The sequence below is a fragment of the Lissotriton helveticus genome, chromosome 3_2 (assembly GCF_964261635.1).
Source record: "Lissotriton helveticus chromosome 3_2, aLisHel1.1, whole genome shotgun sequence".
Taxonomy (NCBI): Eukaryota; Metazoa; Chordata; class Amphibia; order Caudata; family Salamandridae; genus Lissotriton; species Lissotriton helveticus.
This window is the reverse complement of record NC_136062.1, coordinates 140974017-140992745: the sequence shown is the minus strand read 5'-3', so window position 1 is coordinate 140992745 and position 18729 is coordinate 140974017. Positions and strand designations below refer to the sequence as shown.

The window sequence follows — 18729 nt, the reverse complement described above, 5'->3', positions numbered from 1 at the left end:
GTGTCTTCTGAACGTGTTTTCAGTGCTGCTGGTGGCATTGTAACTCCCAAACGGAGCCGCCTCTCGCCCAAAAATGTGGAGCGGCTGACAATGATCAAGATGAATCAGCACCTCATACCACCAGATTACAAAGTACGAGAAAGCGCGCCGCATGAAGACGAGGAGGACAGCAACGTAGATGAGGGGATTTTTTCTCTGTTCGGTGCCACTGACCTCATCCAGCCTGAATTCGCAGAGTATGATGACGAAATCTTGTTCTTATTCCCTGACACCGAGCCCTGAAAATGAGACAATCAATCAAGAACTTTCTTTTTCGTCCTTATTCACTTTTATTCCTGTGTGCTTTGTGTCTCTCTTTCTTTGTTTTGCACAGTTAATTTAATTCAAACTTTAATCACCTAATCCCAAAAACAAGACCATCATCAGAACTGTCTTCACTTGTTTGCTTATTGATTTGAAGGTGCCGCAGTCTACATTCCTCAGGTTCACAAGTTCTGAAGAACATGCTCCTCTATCCTCCTCCTCCAGACTGCGATTTCCCTCCAAGCAGAGTGCTGGATTACGCACAATGAAGAAAGACTCAGCACTTGTGGGGGTGTTGTACTTCTTTGCGGGTGAGTTGACGGTTTTGGGCCCATTGCTGTGAAGCTCTAATAATGGACAAAAGTGTTTTGGACCAAATATGAGGTGGAAATTTCTTGCCGTTTTTGCTGACTTGCTTGCCTTTGAGGTGCTCTTTGGCGGGGTTCCGGGGGTTTGTGTGTAATTTTTGGTGTCTGTCGAAGCACTGCTGCGACAGTCTAATCTTGATTGCATTTGCTTTTCAGGAAATCCGTGGTGGAAAACAGGAGTTATGATGATTGATGATGATGACCTAGCTGAACAGCGCCGCATTTGGAACGAAGGCCGAGAGATATTGTAAGTATGAGATTTAGCTTTTTCGCTGTTTGGGGGTGTTGTCGGGTGTTTTTTTGCGGGTGGGTTGGCGCCGGCGGGTCTTGCCTGGGGCATTCCTGGGAAAGTCTAATACCGGATAGAAGTGTTTTGGACAAAATCCATAAGGAACAGCCTTTTTTTTGCCATTTCTTCAGACATCTTGCTCAATGTAGCGTTTTGGGGGGCTTCCTGCTGTTCGTGGGTGGGTTGCGGCCGGGGTCTCTGTCGAAGCACTGCTGCGACAGTCTAATCTTGATTGCATTTGCTTTTCAGGAAATCCGTGGTGGAAAACAGGAGTTATGATGATTGATGATGACCTAGCTGCACAGCGCGTTACTTTGGACCGAAGGCCGAGAGATATTGTAAGTATGAGATTTAGCTTTTTCGCTGTTTGGGGGTGTTGCGCGTGTTTTTTTGCGGGTGGGTTGGCGGGTCTTGGCTGGGGCATTCCTGGGAAGGTCTAATGCCGGATAGAAGTGTTTTGGACAAAATCCTTAAGGAAAAGCCTTTTTTTTGCCATTTCTTCAGACATCTTGCTCAATGTAGCGTTTTGGGGGGCTTCCTGCTGTTCGTGGGTGGGTTGCGGCCGGGGTCTCTGTCGAAGCACTGCTGCGACAGTCTAATCTTGATTGCATTTGCTTTTCAGGAAATCCGTGGTGGAAAACAGGAGTTATGATGATTGATGATGATGACGACCTAGCTGCACAGCGCCGCGTTTGGACCGAAGGCCGAGAGACATTGTAAGTATGAGATTTAGCTTTTTCGCTGTTTGGTGGTGTTGTGTCGGGTGTTTTTTTGCGGGTGGGTTGGCGGGTCTTGCCTGGGGCATTCCTGGGAAGGTCTAATACCGGCTAGAAGTTTGTTGGACAAAATCCATAAGGAAACACCAGTTTTGGCACTTTTTGTAAGTTAGGGTTCGTTAGGGTTAGCCCTAGCAGCAGGATTGCATGTGTTTAGGGGGGTTCTATTGCAACGCGGTTCTGTTGTTGTAGAGCACTGTTGGAGCGATGCTGGCTATGGATACTTTTGCTTGCAGGCAAGTGGTTTGAATACAATCCACGGTCTGTATTTGGGCCTACTGTTACTTTCAAAGTACGTTTTGTAACCATTTTTCTGCTAGGCATCGTTTTTGGAGATATGATTGGGTTCTTCTACATTTTTGCGACTGGCTTTAGTAAGGGTCTTGGTGGGAGCATTGCTGGGAAGGTCAAATTTTGTTCTAAAACACAGTAGTACACCCACCTTGAGGGGAAAGATCCGCTATAATATTTTGGCCATACTTATTGATCCTTAAAAAGGTGACTCAGACAGAGCACGCAATTTCAAAAATATTGTACTGTCTATTAGGGAAATCAAAGTGTCACTTTTTGAACCACACAGCGTACATACCTTTTATTTATTTATCAGTGGTATTGTAATAGCACTTCCTGTTTTCCGTTCAATAATTACAGGCCGGGTTTCAGTCAACATCCGCCAGGCAGGCAGTGGACAGGGTGTCTCTTCTGTCAGTGGTCACCACCACATTGATGGACGAAGCGTCAGCTGGAATGGAGGAGTGCCGCCAATAAGAGGAATTGTTTGCTGCATGCAACTTACTTACCAATTTCAACAGGACAACTCCAACAACATACGCAATACAGATACAGTATCCATTGTTGTCTTTTATTCTATGAGTGTGACTGCATGTGCTTACCTTTAGTTTGTAACCAAAGATTGTCTGTAAACTCTGTATCTTCAATTATTGTTTGTCCATGCTCTGCTTTTTTTTTCTTCTCAACAAAACCTACCCAAAAAGAAACCCCCATTCCCATCCATTTTACAAACCCTAACCCTCTTCCCCCGGGCTGTGTTGTTTTGCTTGATGTCTGACTAAAATGACATCAATAATTCCACACACTTGCTGGGGAGGATAAGGTGATAGCAGCAACAGGCTGGTGAAGGAATACGAGGATATCTTCTAGACTTACTCAGCTTCAGTACTATATCTTCTAGTAGTAGTAGCCAATGTCAAATAAATTCAACGCAAGTACTAGTTATACTTGCAAGCAAATACTTTACCATTTGTTAGGCTACATTATGGCACTGTTCTAGTGTACTGTCACCTGCTATTTTCTCGATCGTACCGTAACCGTTGTAATGCTACAGTAAGGAGGACAAACAAGGTTTCGTTTTCTTTTTTTCCATAGGCATGCAACTGCCACTGTGTCACACCACTAGTACCACCGCAATGAGGAAATGTCACCCGCCCAGGATTGACAACGTTAATCCCCATTTCACCTGGAGCCAGCCCTGGGCCTAGCCCTAATTTCTAACACAAATTACAGGTAAGATAAGCGTTTGGTGGGAGGTAGTATAATGGAGTATTATTTCGGAGTAGACAAGAGATTGACGGTTGTACTACTAAAGTCCTACGACTGTTCAGGAAAACAAAGTTACTGTTACACCCCCGCCCCCCACCCACCAGACTGAAAAGCAGTAAAAAACAGGTATGTTCAGATAAAGTTGAAAAATATATTTATTTAGCCCTAACAAAATAATCTCCCTCACCCACCCTAACCCCAACGATTGTCTCTGAAACGTCCCAAAACGATCCCAACTCCCAAATCCCACCCCCCAAAAGTCTATAAAAAAAGGGCAAGGGACACTCCACTACTGGAGGGTGCTGGTGCTGGTGCATGATGCGGCATGGGCATCATACTCCTTGCGGAGGGTGGCAAGCTCGGAGCGGAGGCCCTTAACCAAGTTCTTATACCTCAGGACCTCCTGCTCCAGGTTGGACATGCGGACTCGTAGGCGGCGTTGGCGTTCCTTGCAGCTCCTGTGGGGGGCAGCTGGTATTTCGGTTGCTTGGCGGTGGCGGTCGGCTTTCTTAGCCCGGCTCGGTCCCGCTGGCTTAGTCACGGAGGAGGATGCAGTGGTCACAGTCGAAGATGTTGCCCCGCTCGACTGCGTGTCCTCCTCCTCCTCCAGGGCCACCAGCCGCCGATACTCGGCGACTGTGGCCTCCAGCCTCCGTTGCCGGGCCAATCTAGCCTGCTCCCTCCTTGTTGTTGATTTGGAAGGAGCAACTATATGAAGAAAGAAAGACATAGTCTGTAACCAATGCTCCTTATTAATAACACAAAGTGATTGAGCCGAAAGTTGGGTCACAGAGTACAAGTAGCAAATTGAAAGCACAGTACATAACTATTGAGGACAGTATCTATGTAACCTCCCACTTCTGCATCCTTGCTCTAACAGTAGTGGTAGTTTAATGAACTAATTCTACGACCACTATGGACTTCCATTACAGTCGACTATGACAGTACACCAGTCTTATTCTTCTTCTTCTCTCTTGTTTAAGGAAATGGGTATGTTATCTTATGCAAGCCGGCAGAATGACATGGACACAGCACAGTGAAGTTGCACCCGAGAAAAAAAGTTGCACACCATGATGATGGAGACAGACTTGCGTTACTGTACCGGTCCAGTACATGCAGGTGGTGAAGCTATTACTTTTCTATTACGGGTGGCACTGAGAATACTCTGTTACAAGGGCTACTGCTTAATTAATTTACCTTTCACCCTACAGTGCAAATGAGTACTAGAAAAGGAAACTGAAGAAGCTAACTAATTTGATTATCTATCACTTCACATGGGACGTATTTAATGACAGATGAGATGACTTTAGGTGCTTTGCTTAATATTGAGTGAACAGTGATACACCCACACATGAATGACGTACTACAAGTAAACTAAAGTTATTAAGAGAGGTACAGAGTGTCCACCGTAATAACCAGATATATGCTGTGAATGCAAACGCAATACAAAGTACTGCTACTATTCATGGTAGTATTGGACACATTTACAATTTCTTTTCCTTGCCTTCCCTGCACTGGGACGGACGTGCGGGTGCGGTGGTACATGCTCTTCAAGGTAACACTTACTTCACCTGGCGACCATCTACTCTCTCTAGATACACATGTGCTATGTAAGAGTCAGAGAATACCATGCTCCAGGCATCCATTCAGTCAAAGTATACGCACACATACAGTTTCTGTTTCACCCACCCAGGCTGCTGTCCTTCCACCCATCCTTGCTTCATCATTGACCCAGCCATGCACCATACCATATTCTTTCCTTCCCAGCCACCTCTGGGTCCAAGCAAACACATATCGTTCTTCTTTGCCAGCCATCATACAAGTTCGCGTCCCACTTACTTACACCCTTCTTTCGCTTTTCGTTCATCCCATCCATCACGTTCGTCTAAGAACTTATTGGGATTCTTCTCACCAAAAACTTCACAGCTAAGTCGAAGTACATTTCGAGGAGGCTACTACCTGGTTGATTTGTAATTGTAATACACCCGTGCAGAAAGCACACTATGCAGTCTTCAATCTCAATAAGTAAGGAATATATAGCTTACCTGTTTCCGCCACCACCGTTTGATCCCCCACAGGAACGGCCACCAGCTCTTCTAACGCCGCCTCCTCCCCAGAGGCCTCCGAGTCCAAGTCCAACACAGCCACCTCCGCGCTGGCCCCGTCACCAGATGTTACACCTACAAAGTACATTTAAGAATGTTAGAATACACCACTCACTACTATATAATATTTGGTCTAGGAGAAATGTTAAAAAAACAGAATACAATGTAATAATTTGTGACTGTCTACTCCGTAGTAAAAATGTCCCATTTTCCAGGGAAGGCTGTTGTCTTGCTGCACTTTTATGCACAACTGATGAATGCTTGCTTTTGATTTTTAACACGCACCACTTTTTCTCCTAACAGACAGAAGCTTGACTCCTGAGTCCTAAGAACACGACCAGGATCAAGTTCAAACTAGGTGAGAGTTCGGCTCGACCACAAGAAATGTGTCCAATTAATCGTCAGCACTAACCACTTTTCCGTTTACAGTTAAATAGTTTTATGACAAAGTAGATTTTAATAAATGTGTTTACTTTTAATAAAGCTTTTACACTTAAATAGACTCTGTGGTTTTTGTTCCTCTAGACTAGAGTGGATGAGCTAAAGGTTTTGGAATTTTTGCAAGCATGAGTGCCTCTGACACTTCTTGACTGTGCTGTGACTCCGTACTACTCTCTTGTCCTGCGTACGATAATCTAGAGATCATTGGGGATCTATAATCGGTGACTTCGGGAGCTGAATGACTCTGCCACACTATCTAGTCAGTAAGGAGACAGTGCATAGAGGTATTGCTGAATATAATGGGAGTCCAATGGAATTGCCAAATGTCCAATCTTAGTTAGCTACACAGACAGACTAATAAGAATAGTCTAGTAATACCACAGGGAGTCATATTCGAGGCAGGATAAGAATTTATATCCAGTCTACAAGAAGATCAAAGACGATTTAGAAAAAATCGAATGAGGAACGCTAGGAAAAAATAGGTACTGTTTATTAAAATGTAAACTTACTGGGGCCAGCAAAGGAGCCCTCGCCTGCCCGATCCTGGCCTGCATCCTCAGCACCCTCCTCCTGTGTCCTCTTGCCCTTGGGGGGAGCTGATGTACAACATGAAAGAAAGAAAAACCAGAAAACATGGATGAGATTTTTCAACCAAATCAAACATTTGAAAAGAACAATAACAACATATTTTGGAAAAATAGCAAATAGATAGACAACTATTCCACGGGATCTATCTCATGTGGTATACTACGTTATTCGTATTGCCTGATTTGCGGAACGTTGACTTAGAAAGTTCCTATGTAACTCAAAAAACAGACTACTAAAGAGGTTTGCCTAGGCCTGGCACTGCAGGCAGCAGTGCGCAACACGTGACAGACAAAGTCCATCCTGCTTGCAGATCAGTGAATACTCAAACTATCAATCCACCCGCCACCACCGCCACTATTTCTTCTGATAGCCATGTGACTGTCTAAAGGAAGGACTGGACTTCAGTCTGTTGGGGCTGATTTATAAGTCCCTTGCGGAAGTTGCGGCTGATTTTCCTCCATTGTTGCGTGCCTTTTCTGACGCAGCGGCAGAACAAAAGACTCGCCATGGTGTTGGTGCGGCGTATATATTAAAAAAAAAACCACATATGGGCATATGGGCGATGCATCACGTTGTAAAGCCCTGCGCCATCAGGGGGCGTTCCGGCGCAAGGGAGGGCGTACCTGCGCAGGAACGAATCCTAAAAGTGGCTGAGGGAAATCTACAAGATGTCAATCAGTCACTTTTAGGACAATGATGCATGACTCAAACCCTGCGCGCTTGAAGCCGACGTACGGCTTGATGCAGCATTGGGGAGATAGGGTACCCCAGAGCATTGCTGGAGCTGCGCCATCGTTGGCACGCAACTCCAGCAATGCGCTGCCTTTACGGCACAGATGCGTAAGGCTTCTGTGACGTTTTGGGCCAATGGGTGGTGGTGGCATGGCACACAATTACTGCCGCATCCCTGCTACTTTGCAGGGATGCGCCGGTAATTGAAAATATGACCCTTACTGTCTAGCATTACGCAGTTCTTTTCTTTACAGTACACTCATACATAATTTCTCAGGCCAATGAAATGCTTCTGAACACAACATACAAAACAAAGAAGCATAGTAGCAAGCAAGGCTACTGAGAAGGAGAGCAGTGCACCTGAAAATGAAATGCATAGAAGATTTTGAAATATAATTTACCTCAATGTAATCGGCAGCATTATTGCTCTTGGTAAAGAACAAAGATTTGCAAATAACAGAGCAGGATAAAACAGAGTAGTAAATGTACTACTACTACTACTCACCAAGCCCGGGGACCTCTACGCCGAGCGCGTCCAGCAAGTCCCGCTCCCGGTCCATGACATCGGTCCAGCGGTGGGTGGCCTGGTTATATGTGCGCCGGACCCCAGAGATCTTGTACATGGCCCGGCACACCTTCTCCCACCGCTGGCGGCGCTCCCGGATGCCATAGCCGGTCGCGATCTTGCCGCCTCCCAGGATCGTCTTGGGGAGGCGGCGCTGGACGTGGAAGATCAGTGCCGCCACTTCCTCCGCGCTGAAGATCTCCCTCGGGACCACTTGCTCCCCCCTTAAACGCCCGCCCGGGAGCCGGGCACGGGGTGCGGGACCCTTCCCCTTCTCAGGGTGCTTCCCGGCTCCCTTTACCATGGTCTGGGCAGAAATAAACTTAAATGATAAAGAAGAAATAGAATAGTGAAGAAGAAAAGAAAAGAGTTTAAAAAAGTAGTTTAAAAGTAACTAAAAGCTGCAGAAAACACAAAAATATAGAGCTAGAAAAATAGAGGGTTAGATAATAAGTAAAATTAGATCAAAAAAACTTCAAACAAGCAAAGGATGGCAGAGATTGAGAGAGGATAGAGAAAGCATGCCCAGAACCATAGCAATGAATGAGAAACAAGATGGCCGCGCCCGTTCACGACCGCGTGGGTAAGTTCGCGCGAGATTTTCCTTGCGAGTACGCGCGAAATTGTACTAGCGAGCAGCACACTTTGCGAGATTACACATAGCGGGCGGAAACGGAATTACGTCACGCCAACAAGATGGCCGCGCCCGTGTACGACCGATAGGGTAACTTGGCAAACGTATAGCTAGAAGCGCCTCGCGAACACGCGCAAGATCACGCGAACATACACGTCGCAACAAAAACAATTTTATATTCGCACGTATTCGCGGCTTCCAAAATCGATCTCGCACGGATTCGCGCCCCCAAAAAACGCGCGAAATTGCAGAAAAAACGATTTTAGCTAAACTGAAAGCAATGAGCAGGTGCAAAAGTTCAAACTTAACATTAGTAACATTCAAGGTAGTGCTTCCTGATGGGCCCCTCCAGAGTTTGCAACTATTCTATGACCCTGCTATGACCCAAACAGCAGGCTCATAGAATAGCACCATAAAGGTCCTGTGAAAAAAAAATGTCACTGCAACAAAAAGCAAATTACAGATAAGGAAGGAAGCAGGTGCCAGCCAGACTGGAACTTTCAAAATTACTGACACATTAATGAAACACAAATTAATTGATGGCAGTTGAAGAAGGGCAGGTGTGCTTGCTTTTTTCAACCACCATAATCTACAGTGATAAATAAACCTAATAGGTGCCAGTGAGGATGTACTAGAGGGTGGCATGGGTGTCCCAGAGGGTGGCAGTGGTGAAACAGAGGGTGCTGTGAACCTGTGATGATAAACCAGACGTAGAAACAACATAGTCGCGGCCGTTGCAAGCCGAAAAGTAAGTTCGCAATTGCGAACTTGTCCCAAAATCGGCGCGAACACGCGCCAACACAAAAAACGGAAAAATCCGCAAATCCGCTAGAGTTCGCGGATCTTCGCGGATTGCGAATCCGTAAATACGCAAGTTCGCGGATTGCCAATCCGCAAAATCCGCCCATGCTTAGTCTCTACTCTGCCCCACCATGTGATGAATTTGGGTGACCATGCCGCTATTCTCTCTTTCAGTTTGTTGAGTAGATTCGAATAATTCTGATCTAGTGTGGTCTTTAGGTCTCTCCCAAAGAGCAACCCTAGGTACTTAAGGGATTTTTTCTGCCATGCTAGCCCCGAGTTCCCCAGCACCACCTTCGTTGTGTGCACGTTCAGGGGTTTGCATTCTGATTTATCTCTGTTCAATTTGTAGCCTGATACTCGTGCATACTGCTCTATGGTGGCCATAAGTGCGGTTATTGACTGGTCTGGGTTCTCGGTTGTAATTAGGATCTCATCCGCGTACGCTGCCAGCTTGACAGTGTCACCCCCTATTGCGATTCCTCTGATGTCATTGTTGACTCTAATCATAGTTAGGACTGGTTCTAGGGCAAGTAGGAAGAGGGCCGGTGATAGCGGGCATCCTTGTCTGGTACCTCGTTCTAAGGTGAATGGCTCTGATGTGCCTCCATTGACTATTATGCGTGCTTTAGGCTCGCTATAGAGTGCTAGCACCATCTTCCTATAGTTAGGTCCTAGGCCGAATTTTTGCATACAGCGGTCCAGGAATGGCCAGGACACTCTGTCAAATGCCTTTTCTGCGTCTAAGGCAATCATAACTGCTGCGTTATTGCTTCTGGAAGCATGATTGATTAGGTGGCAGAGCAGTCTTGTGTTGTCATGGGACATTCTGTTTTTGAGGTAGCCAACCTGCGAGCAGTGTATGAGTTTGGGTAGGAATGTGTTAAGTCTGGTTGCTAGTATCTTCGCATAGATTTTGCAGTCTACATTTATCAGGGAAATTGGCCTGTAGTTCTTGGGATATTGTGTGTCCTTCCCTTCTTTTGGGATTACTATGATGTTGGCTTCCACCATTGTGGGTGTCATGCGGCCTTTTTGGACGCAGCTTGTGAAGACTTCTGTCATTGTGGGTCTGAGTAGGGGTAGGAATTGCTTATAGAATCTTGCTGTGTACCCGTCTGGACCTGGGGCTTTGTTCTCTTGAGGCTTCCCACTGCCTTTTCTATTTCGTCGCCTGTGATGTCTGATTCTAGCGTCTCCCTCTGTGTGGGCATTGTGATCTTATCTAGGAGAGCTGCTCCGCCGTCCTTGCTTAAGGTCTAGTCCTTTTTATAGAGCTGCTCGTAGAAGTCTTTGAACACTTTGAGGATTTCTTTGTTATCGGTCTGTGATTTGTCTTTGGCGTCTGTCACTGCTGCTACTGCGTGTTGCCTTTGCTTGCTTTTGAGGTATGAGGCAAGCGCTTTCCCTGCTTTGTTGGCGATGCATAGGTTTATGGCTTTGTATTTGTTTAGCCATGTTCCCGCCCTTTCACTGAGAATCTTATTTAGCTCATACTTCTTTTTTGTTAGTGTTGTGAGGGTGTTCATGTCTCTTAGGTTGGCTATGTGGCCTATCTCTAGGCCTTTTATTTCCTTTTCCAGGTTGGAAATCTTATTGTTCCTCTCTCTGTTTATTCGCCCTTTGATGTAGAGTATTTTACCCCTGATCGTTGATTTTAGGGCATCCTATAGGGTACTTCTATCTGTTTCTGGGTTGTCATTGAGTTCCAGGTACTCTCTTATGGCATCTTCTATTTCTGCCGTTGCGGTTATGTTCTTGAGGAGGTCATCATCAAACCTCCATCTGCGTGTTCTTCTTTCGTTATGTCTGCCTGATAGGGTCAGACTGATGTGAGAGTGGTCTGAGATGGTCCTCGGGCTATTTCCGTTTGGTCTATGAGGTGGGTGTGTGAGCCTGAGATTAGAATGTAGTCAATTCTGCTTATGGGGGTGTGAATAGAAAGTGTACTCTCTGCCGTCCGGATTTTGGAGTCTCCAGGGATCTTTGAGTTTAAGCCTAGCGCACATGTTTTTCAGAGTGTTCCCTCTTTGTGTGCTTTGGCTCTGTCTTAATGGGTGTCTGTCTATGGCCTGGTCAAAGACCTGGTTTAGATCGCCCGCCACTATTAGAAGGTCATCCTGCGGCAGTGTGCTCAGTTGTACTTCTACCCTCTCCCAGAAGTGTTTGTTGTCCGTGTTTGGCCCATATATATTGGCTACATGTATTGTCTCCTCTCCCCTGGATAGGCTGGTTATCAGGACCCTCCCTTCATCGTCTGCGTATGAGTCTTTAAGTGCTAGGTTTGCCTTCTTGTTAATTAGTGTAATGACTCCGCTTTTTTGTGGTATGCTGGTGAGCCTATTACCTCCCCTATCCAGTTACCTTTGAGACAGCCTATGTCGTCCGCAGAGAGTTTTGTCACTTGAAGGACGTACACATCACTTTTAAGTTTGGCAAGGTACACAAGGACCTTCCTTCTTTTTACCGGATGATTGAGACCTTTAACGTTGAGGGACACCACTTTGATGTTGGCTGAGAGGTGGCATTGCTGGTTGTGTGTCATTCTATGTGATGTGGCCTTCGCCTTATGCTTGGTGATCTGTTAGTGGTGTTGTTGGTTTGATCCGTGTGGATAGCTCTGTCTGTTCTGGTGTCTACGCCTCTGTTACAGTGTTGCCTGCCTGTGCTTGTCAGTAGTTGCTTGTGCATTCCCCTAGGTGGAGAGTAGTGGTCAAAGAGTGAAGAAAATTTAAAGAAAGAGAAAGAGTAAAAAATATAAGGAACCCCATATGACTGCACCCGACCTTCCCCCCGACCTCCCTGCCACCCCCTCCCCCCTCCCCCCGTCACTTGCTGAGTGGGTGTGCGACAGCAAAGTTCCCTTGCTCCATAGGAGTCCCCGAGGCTTAGTGTTAAGTTCTTCCCGCTTGTGTACCAGAGTGCCTCTTTAGTGATGGCAGGTGTAAACATAAAGGCTATGGTAGGTGTTCTGGCTGCTTCCCGCGGCTGGTTACCTTCCGCTCCTTGTTCGTTGTTCGTCATTGTAGGCACCATGGTGTATTTGAGGTAGCTTGTTGTGATCAGAGATTCGCCTGTGCGCATAGATTAGTGTGTCTCGAGGAAGGAGACTGTAAACGATAATAAGGTTGAGGTAGATAGTCACTGAGGTAGCAATGTTGTTCAGATGCTTGCTTCATAGCAAGCGTTTACCCAGTTCTAGTCTGACTTCTCTGCGCTGTCCGGCGAGGCGCTTCTCTTAGCTGCTCCTGGGCTCTTGGTTTCCATGTCCTCTGTCGGTGGATCTCATAGGTATCTTCTTAGGTCATCCGGGTCGTCGAAAAACGGTGTCTTCCAGTTGTCTGTGACTTTGAAGCGTGCAGGGCCTGGGAAGCTGAAGGTGAGGTTCTTCCTGCGTAAAGCATCTCTTAGCGATAGAAAACCTTTCCTGGTTTCTACTGTTTGTTTTGAGAAGTCCTGTGTGAGGATTATTTTGTTGCTTTCCAACTTTAGATTTTCTCCGGGCGAAGGTGAAAATGGCGTCTGTGTGGTTTGATCTGAGCGGGCAGCAGATTATTGGTCTTGGACCCTTGCCTTGTTGTGGATTTACGGCTGGCACTCAATAGGCCTTGTCGACCTAAAACTGCCTGTCAAAATTCTGGCCAATCAGCTGTGGCAGCAATTCCTCTAGCATGGCCCTGCATGTGCCAGCTTTGTCCTCAGCGCCCTCTGGGATCCCCAGTATTAGGATGTTCCCCCTTCTGGCCCGATCATCTTGTTCAGCCATCTGTTTTTGTAGGGCTCTTGTGATCCTGGAGTTTTCTGTTAGGGCTTTGTTGTTCATGATGGTTACATCTTCGATATCGCTTATTCGTGCCTCTGCTGCTTCTAATCTAGTGTTGGTGCTGTGTAGGTCTGCTCTTATTGCTGTTAGTTCCAACTGCATATTGTCTATTGTGAATTTTGTTTGTTTGGCCACTGCGTTACCTTCATTTAACCTTTTTAGGATCGTCTCTAGGGTGGATGTTTCATTTTTTTGCTTTAGTGATGACTCTGGCGATTCTTTTCTATGTTTTTTCAGGTCGTTATTGGGTTTTCCTTCGTGGTTTGCCATTGTGCCGATACCTCTTCTGGATTGGAAGCTGCCTAGACTGCCCTCTTTCTGGATTGATGCTAGGGCCTTGGCTGGCACCGTCTTTGGTGCGGGGACTGTGGGGTGCGTCCTGTATCTGCTGGGTTCTCTGATGTTCCTCGTCCTCATTTTCGCTTTTGCTCCTGCCAGCGCTTTTATTGTGGTGCCCCTTTTTTCCCTTTTGTTGTGGTTACTGGCTCTGCTCCCGGTCTTTTGGTGTAGTCGCTGGCTTGCGTAGCGCCGCCACCTCTGGCTTGTTTGCTTGCGGCCGGTGGGGTGCTTAGGTTGCAGATGTCCCGTTTCCTTGGCGCTTCCTCGTGTTGTTAGCCCTTTCCGTTTCGTGCGCTCCCGCTTGTTGCGTTGCCCCTCTGTTGCTTTTTATTTTTTCACTTTACAGTGCCAATTATTCCACTTTAGAGATGGCCGTGCTTGTTTTAATATTGCTTTTGTTTCTTAGCTTGTTGGGGCTCGTTTGCTCTCCGCTGGGATCGCGTGCCGATTGTGCCGGTTGCCGTCGCTAGATGAGCGGTGGGGGGGCTTTTACTCTCTGGGTTTGTGCAGTCTCTTAAATCTCTCTCACTCACACTTGCCGTCCCTTGTTTGCTGCCAGCCCTCTTCCACCCCTTGATCTTTTTGGCTCCAAAATGGCGACGCCCAACGTTAGGTTCCGGTTTCGTTTAGCTCCTGTACCCCGGTGTGGTCCGGCGGCTGCCGGTGCTAGTTTGAGTGCTCCCTCTGGGGTCTTGGTGTAGGTCGCTGGCTTATGTGGGCCTTTGCTGGAGGTTTCGGAGGGGTTGCGGGGCTCTTTTCGCCTGAGCTGCCCTCACCTCTTCGCTTCTCTACTCGCGCTTGCCGTCCGCCATCTTGTCTGGGCTTCGACTCCTTTGCTTCCGCTGGGATCGCGTGCCGATTGTGCCGATCACCGTCGCCAGATGAGTGGTGGGGGGCTTTTATTCTCTGGGCTCGTGCAGCCTCTTAAATCTCTCCCACTCGCTCTTGCCGTCCCTTGTTTGCTGCCAGCCTATTCCACCCCTCGATCTTTTTGGCTCCAAAATGGCCGTGCCCAACGTTAGGTTTCAGTTTCGTTTAGCTCCTGTACCCCGGTTTGGTCCGGCGGCTGCCGGAGATAGTTTGAGCGCTCCCGCTGGGGTCTCGTGTAGGGCACTGGCTTGTGTGGGCCTTTGCTGGAGGTTTAGGAGGGGTTGCTGGGCTCTTTTCGCCAGGGCTGCACTCACCTCTTCGCTTCTCTACTCACGCTTGCCGTCCGCCATCTTGTCTGGGCTTCCGACCCCTTTGCTTCTGGAGGGGAAGTTTCAGATTTTGCGTCTTTGGCTGCTTGTCCGGGAATTTTTCTGGGCCCGTTGCCTTCCCGTGATGTTCCGATTTCTTTTTCTGTGCTTCTTGTGCCAGGATGAACTCGTTTGGCTGTCTATATTCGCGGATGAAAACCTCGGAGCTCTTGAGGCATCGGAGCTAGACGTCCGTCTGCATTGCCGTCCAAGCCACGCCCCCCACCTTAATGTATGTTTGAGGCCCAAAATGCCTTTGTGAATAAGGTGCTTTGTATGATCATACAGGGATTCATAACCTTCTTACGAATATGAGAACACACAAGTCATGTATTTTGTGAAAAAGAAGAAGCCAAGAAAATGATATATGAAAGTGCCTTAACATGATACTGTTAAAAAAATACAAATCTATTTGTATGTATATTAATAAAAAATGTAGAAGAACGCAATGGCCACAGTCACACTGACAAACGGCCCGGCAATGCTGATGCTTGTGATGGCCCACATCCTCTGTCCAAAATGAGTGCAAGCCTGTCCACACATAAATTATGCATCAAACAGGATGCTGCACACCAATTCCCGTTTTCTCACCATTCAATTGTGCTCAGACTGACACTCTTTGGCTTAGCAGAAGCCTTTCTCAAAATAACTTATAAGTACTCAGTTGTCTCTGGAAATAAATATCTTGCTACATGGAAAGCAACATACTATGGTCCATTCAATTAATACACTATATTGAAATAACATTCAACCAAATTTCTAGAAGCACATAATTTGGTAATTTATACAAAGCATTTTATCTCATATATAAATATATAATTTTTGTTAAATATCACAAAAATTTAATTTGTGGCTATAATACATAGCTCAATTGAGCAGGGGATATTGAGAATGCATCTTTCAAAATAAATGCAAGTGTAAACAAAAAAGTGCCAAATGTATTATAAATGTTTTGGATTGTGTGATTTACCTCAGGCTTAGTTTCAGAGAAAATAGTGTGCTTCATATAGGTCAGTTTTCACACAAGTTAAATATATGTCATATGTTCAGAGGGGACAGTATTTGAATTATTCCAGTGTTTAAGGAGTGCTAAACAAGCCAGCTCCTATCCTGGAGTACTGAATGGATCACCATCTTTAAAAGCACTTGGAAAAATGATGTTAAAACTACATTTTTAACAAAAATTCTATAACATTAGGCTAAAAAGCAATTACTATTGCCACAGACAACCAAGATCTTACAGAGTCAACCAGTTGGAAGTTTTCACTAATTGTTAGGAATTGGGTAATTCATCTGGGGATAACCCTGCCAACTTGATAAACACAATTCGATTATGTCACAACACAGTACAACATGAATCTCTGTGTAACCCCTGGGGGGAACTATAACGCCATCATCACTCAGTTCCCCAGAGAAATGTGTGTTAAATTCAAGCAGTACAAACTAACATTGAAGTGGAGAACATAACATCAAACATTTTCCAAACCACTTCATAAAAATGAGGACATTTTTAAAAAGAAAAGACACAAAAATGGCTGGATAATGAACTAAGGGACCCTGAAACAATAATTACAACTTTTTTAAGGTAAAAAGCACAACAAAAAGGAAAAGCCCCAATGAGAGTCAATGTTTGCTGTAGACTGGGACCTAGACACAATTACTGGCCAATCCTTTTGGAGCAGGGTTTTGGGAGTTTAGCGGATCTTAGCAGTCAAAGTCTTTACATTGAGACTTAATTACTTTTCCTATTCTAAAAATAATTTAGTATGGTAAGGCTGGATGCTGAAGCTGGACAGATGCTGAATGTCATAACTGCTAAGGTCCCTTTGTCATTGTGGTAACATTGCTGCAGTGACATTATGCCAGGTTTGACTGAGTCCTTTTTTCGTCCAATGTGGAAAGGCTGAACTCTGTAGACATACAAGGTTCTACAACGGTAGATATCTTCTATGCAAAGCTCCTCTGAAATCTTTTTGTTTGCGGCAATAAGCTCCAAGTGTGTTGAACCTGGAAGTCTTGCACAAAGGGATCTCACATCCCAGTGGTAACCTCAATGCACTATAACAATCCTCTGGAGTACAAAAAATATGAACTTCTCTCTCAGCACTAGACATCAGTTTTTTGCTGCCACTGTCTGAGCTAGACACCACACTCATGGCTTCTACCTCCAGCTCAGCCAAGCTCAGTTCCAGAGCTACACACATTCCCTTTTGCATCGCTAAGACACTCATTGCCTCAAGCCTCTATCATTCTCAGGTCATGTGACATGATCAATTTCTTCTATTCCAAGGCATAAGACTTCTACTTCCTTCTATCTTCTGCCTTCTCATGGAGTTTAATGACCTCCAATTCATGATCCCTGGCTCTCTGCCTGTCCACCAGCTCTTCTGGGGACATACCTTTACGAAAGCCCCTACTGCCTGCTCTGGATAGCACCTTCCCCACAGGTCGAGACATGATGGTTGCACGTTGCAAAAGCTCCAGAGAGTAAAAGCAAAGTAGAACAAACAGTATGTGGTTGCTCACTGGTCTTGGTGCAGAGTCTGTAGTGCAACCATGAGTCACTGTGGTACTGCACAAACGCAAGTACTATCCTTACCACTGACAACTAATGCTAGAAATGGGGTTTTTGGTTGCTAGGGAATACATCTCAGCCAGGCAGAACCCACCACTCTAGTCAGGGTAAGGGAGTTACACACCCACGATAACCCCTGCTCACCCCAATGGTAGCTTGGCAGAGCAGTCAGGCTTGTGTAAAGCGGTTGCGCAACACACACACATAGAGGTGACACACTAGGCACATCACAAATAAAGAGATTCCACATAAGGTTATATCAGAAAGATCCTTTGTATTGTACATAGAAATGCATTATACCATAAACCACTTTCTAGCATGTAAAGCACATTAGACCACATCACATAAATCACTGTGCCACTAGGTACTTGTCATAAAGAAGCATATAGGCCATAGAAGACCGCAATTACCTGAATTACTGTGTAACTAGGCATTGGTCATAGGAATGCATAAGTCACAGTTCACATCACCTTGCTATAAGACAACTGCCATAATCATTACATAGGTCACAGACCACTTTGCCACTAGGCAATGGTCATAATACATGTAGTGTGCTGTAGCACTATACTGGTAAACACTATAACCATAACAACTTAAACCATCACACAAACCCTTTACCAATAGACACAGGTCATAAGAACACAGGTAGGGAAATACAGTGGATACAGTAGTTGCACCTGTGATAAAACATCCTGAAACCATTAGGCATCACACCAGCCTTTAGCCCCATGGCTCACAAAATATCTCCCTCAGAACCCCAGTTACAGTACACCTGCGCACCTACTAGGAGTTATATAATAATTCTGTGGAGCCTTCATGAAATACAACAGGAGTCCTCCAGCGAGGTTTACCGCATATGGAAGCCCCAGCAAATATCCCCCAAAGGTTTGTGTTTACTACGGGGGAGGGCACACATCTTCCCTCCTGTCGGCGGGGAGACTTCATTCTGATCCATACACCTGGGAAAGGGCCAGGGCAGCTGTACATAGACACGTGGTGCAGCGGCTAAGTTCAAGTGAGGTGGAGGGACCAATAATGCTTTCAGGGGCATAATCGAAAGGGGAGACCTCGCTGTGTCCCCTGCAGCTACCTTCCACCTAAGTAACGTCCCATGACTGTACGGTGCAGCTGCTCACCTCACTTTACGAAGCCTTCCTCGGGATCGTGATAACTTCCTGTCATTCGGGTCTGCACTACACTTTGGATCATCCACAGTGGCTAAGCCCCGCCCACAGAAGGCACTGGTGTTGGTTATCGACACAGCAGCTCAGGACTGGGGCTTCCTTTTACCTTTGGCTCCCTGTGCAGCTTTGTATCACGGCCCTCAGCACCGCGCTGCCTCGAGGTGAGCCGAATAGGGCTGCAATGGCAATGACCGTGGCAACGTTGCACAGGCCTTAGAAGTGAAAGGCAGAGAAGGGCGGGTGCTGCTTCCCTTGCCAATCCCCGGCCACTGAAGGAGTCCCCAGTTCTTCCTGAAGTCAGCTCTCAACAGTTTCTCCTTCACAATGACGGAAAAGAATACACCATGATGGAAGCGCTTACTATGCACTTGTATTTAGCAAATAGGCAGATGATCAGTTAAATATTGA

General features: G+C 46.1%; 1 protein-coding gene across 1 annotated transcript in view; it reads right to left on the bottom strand.

The window, feature by feature from the left end:
* The window catches only part of THSD4 (thrombospondin type 1 domain containing 4), a 2493250-nt gene that overhangs the window by 1486442 nt on the left and 988079 nt on the right, over positions 1–18729 (bottom strand). The window lies entirely within an intron of this gene.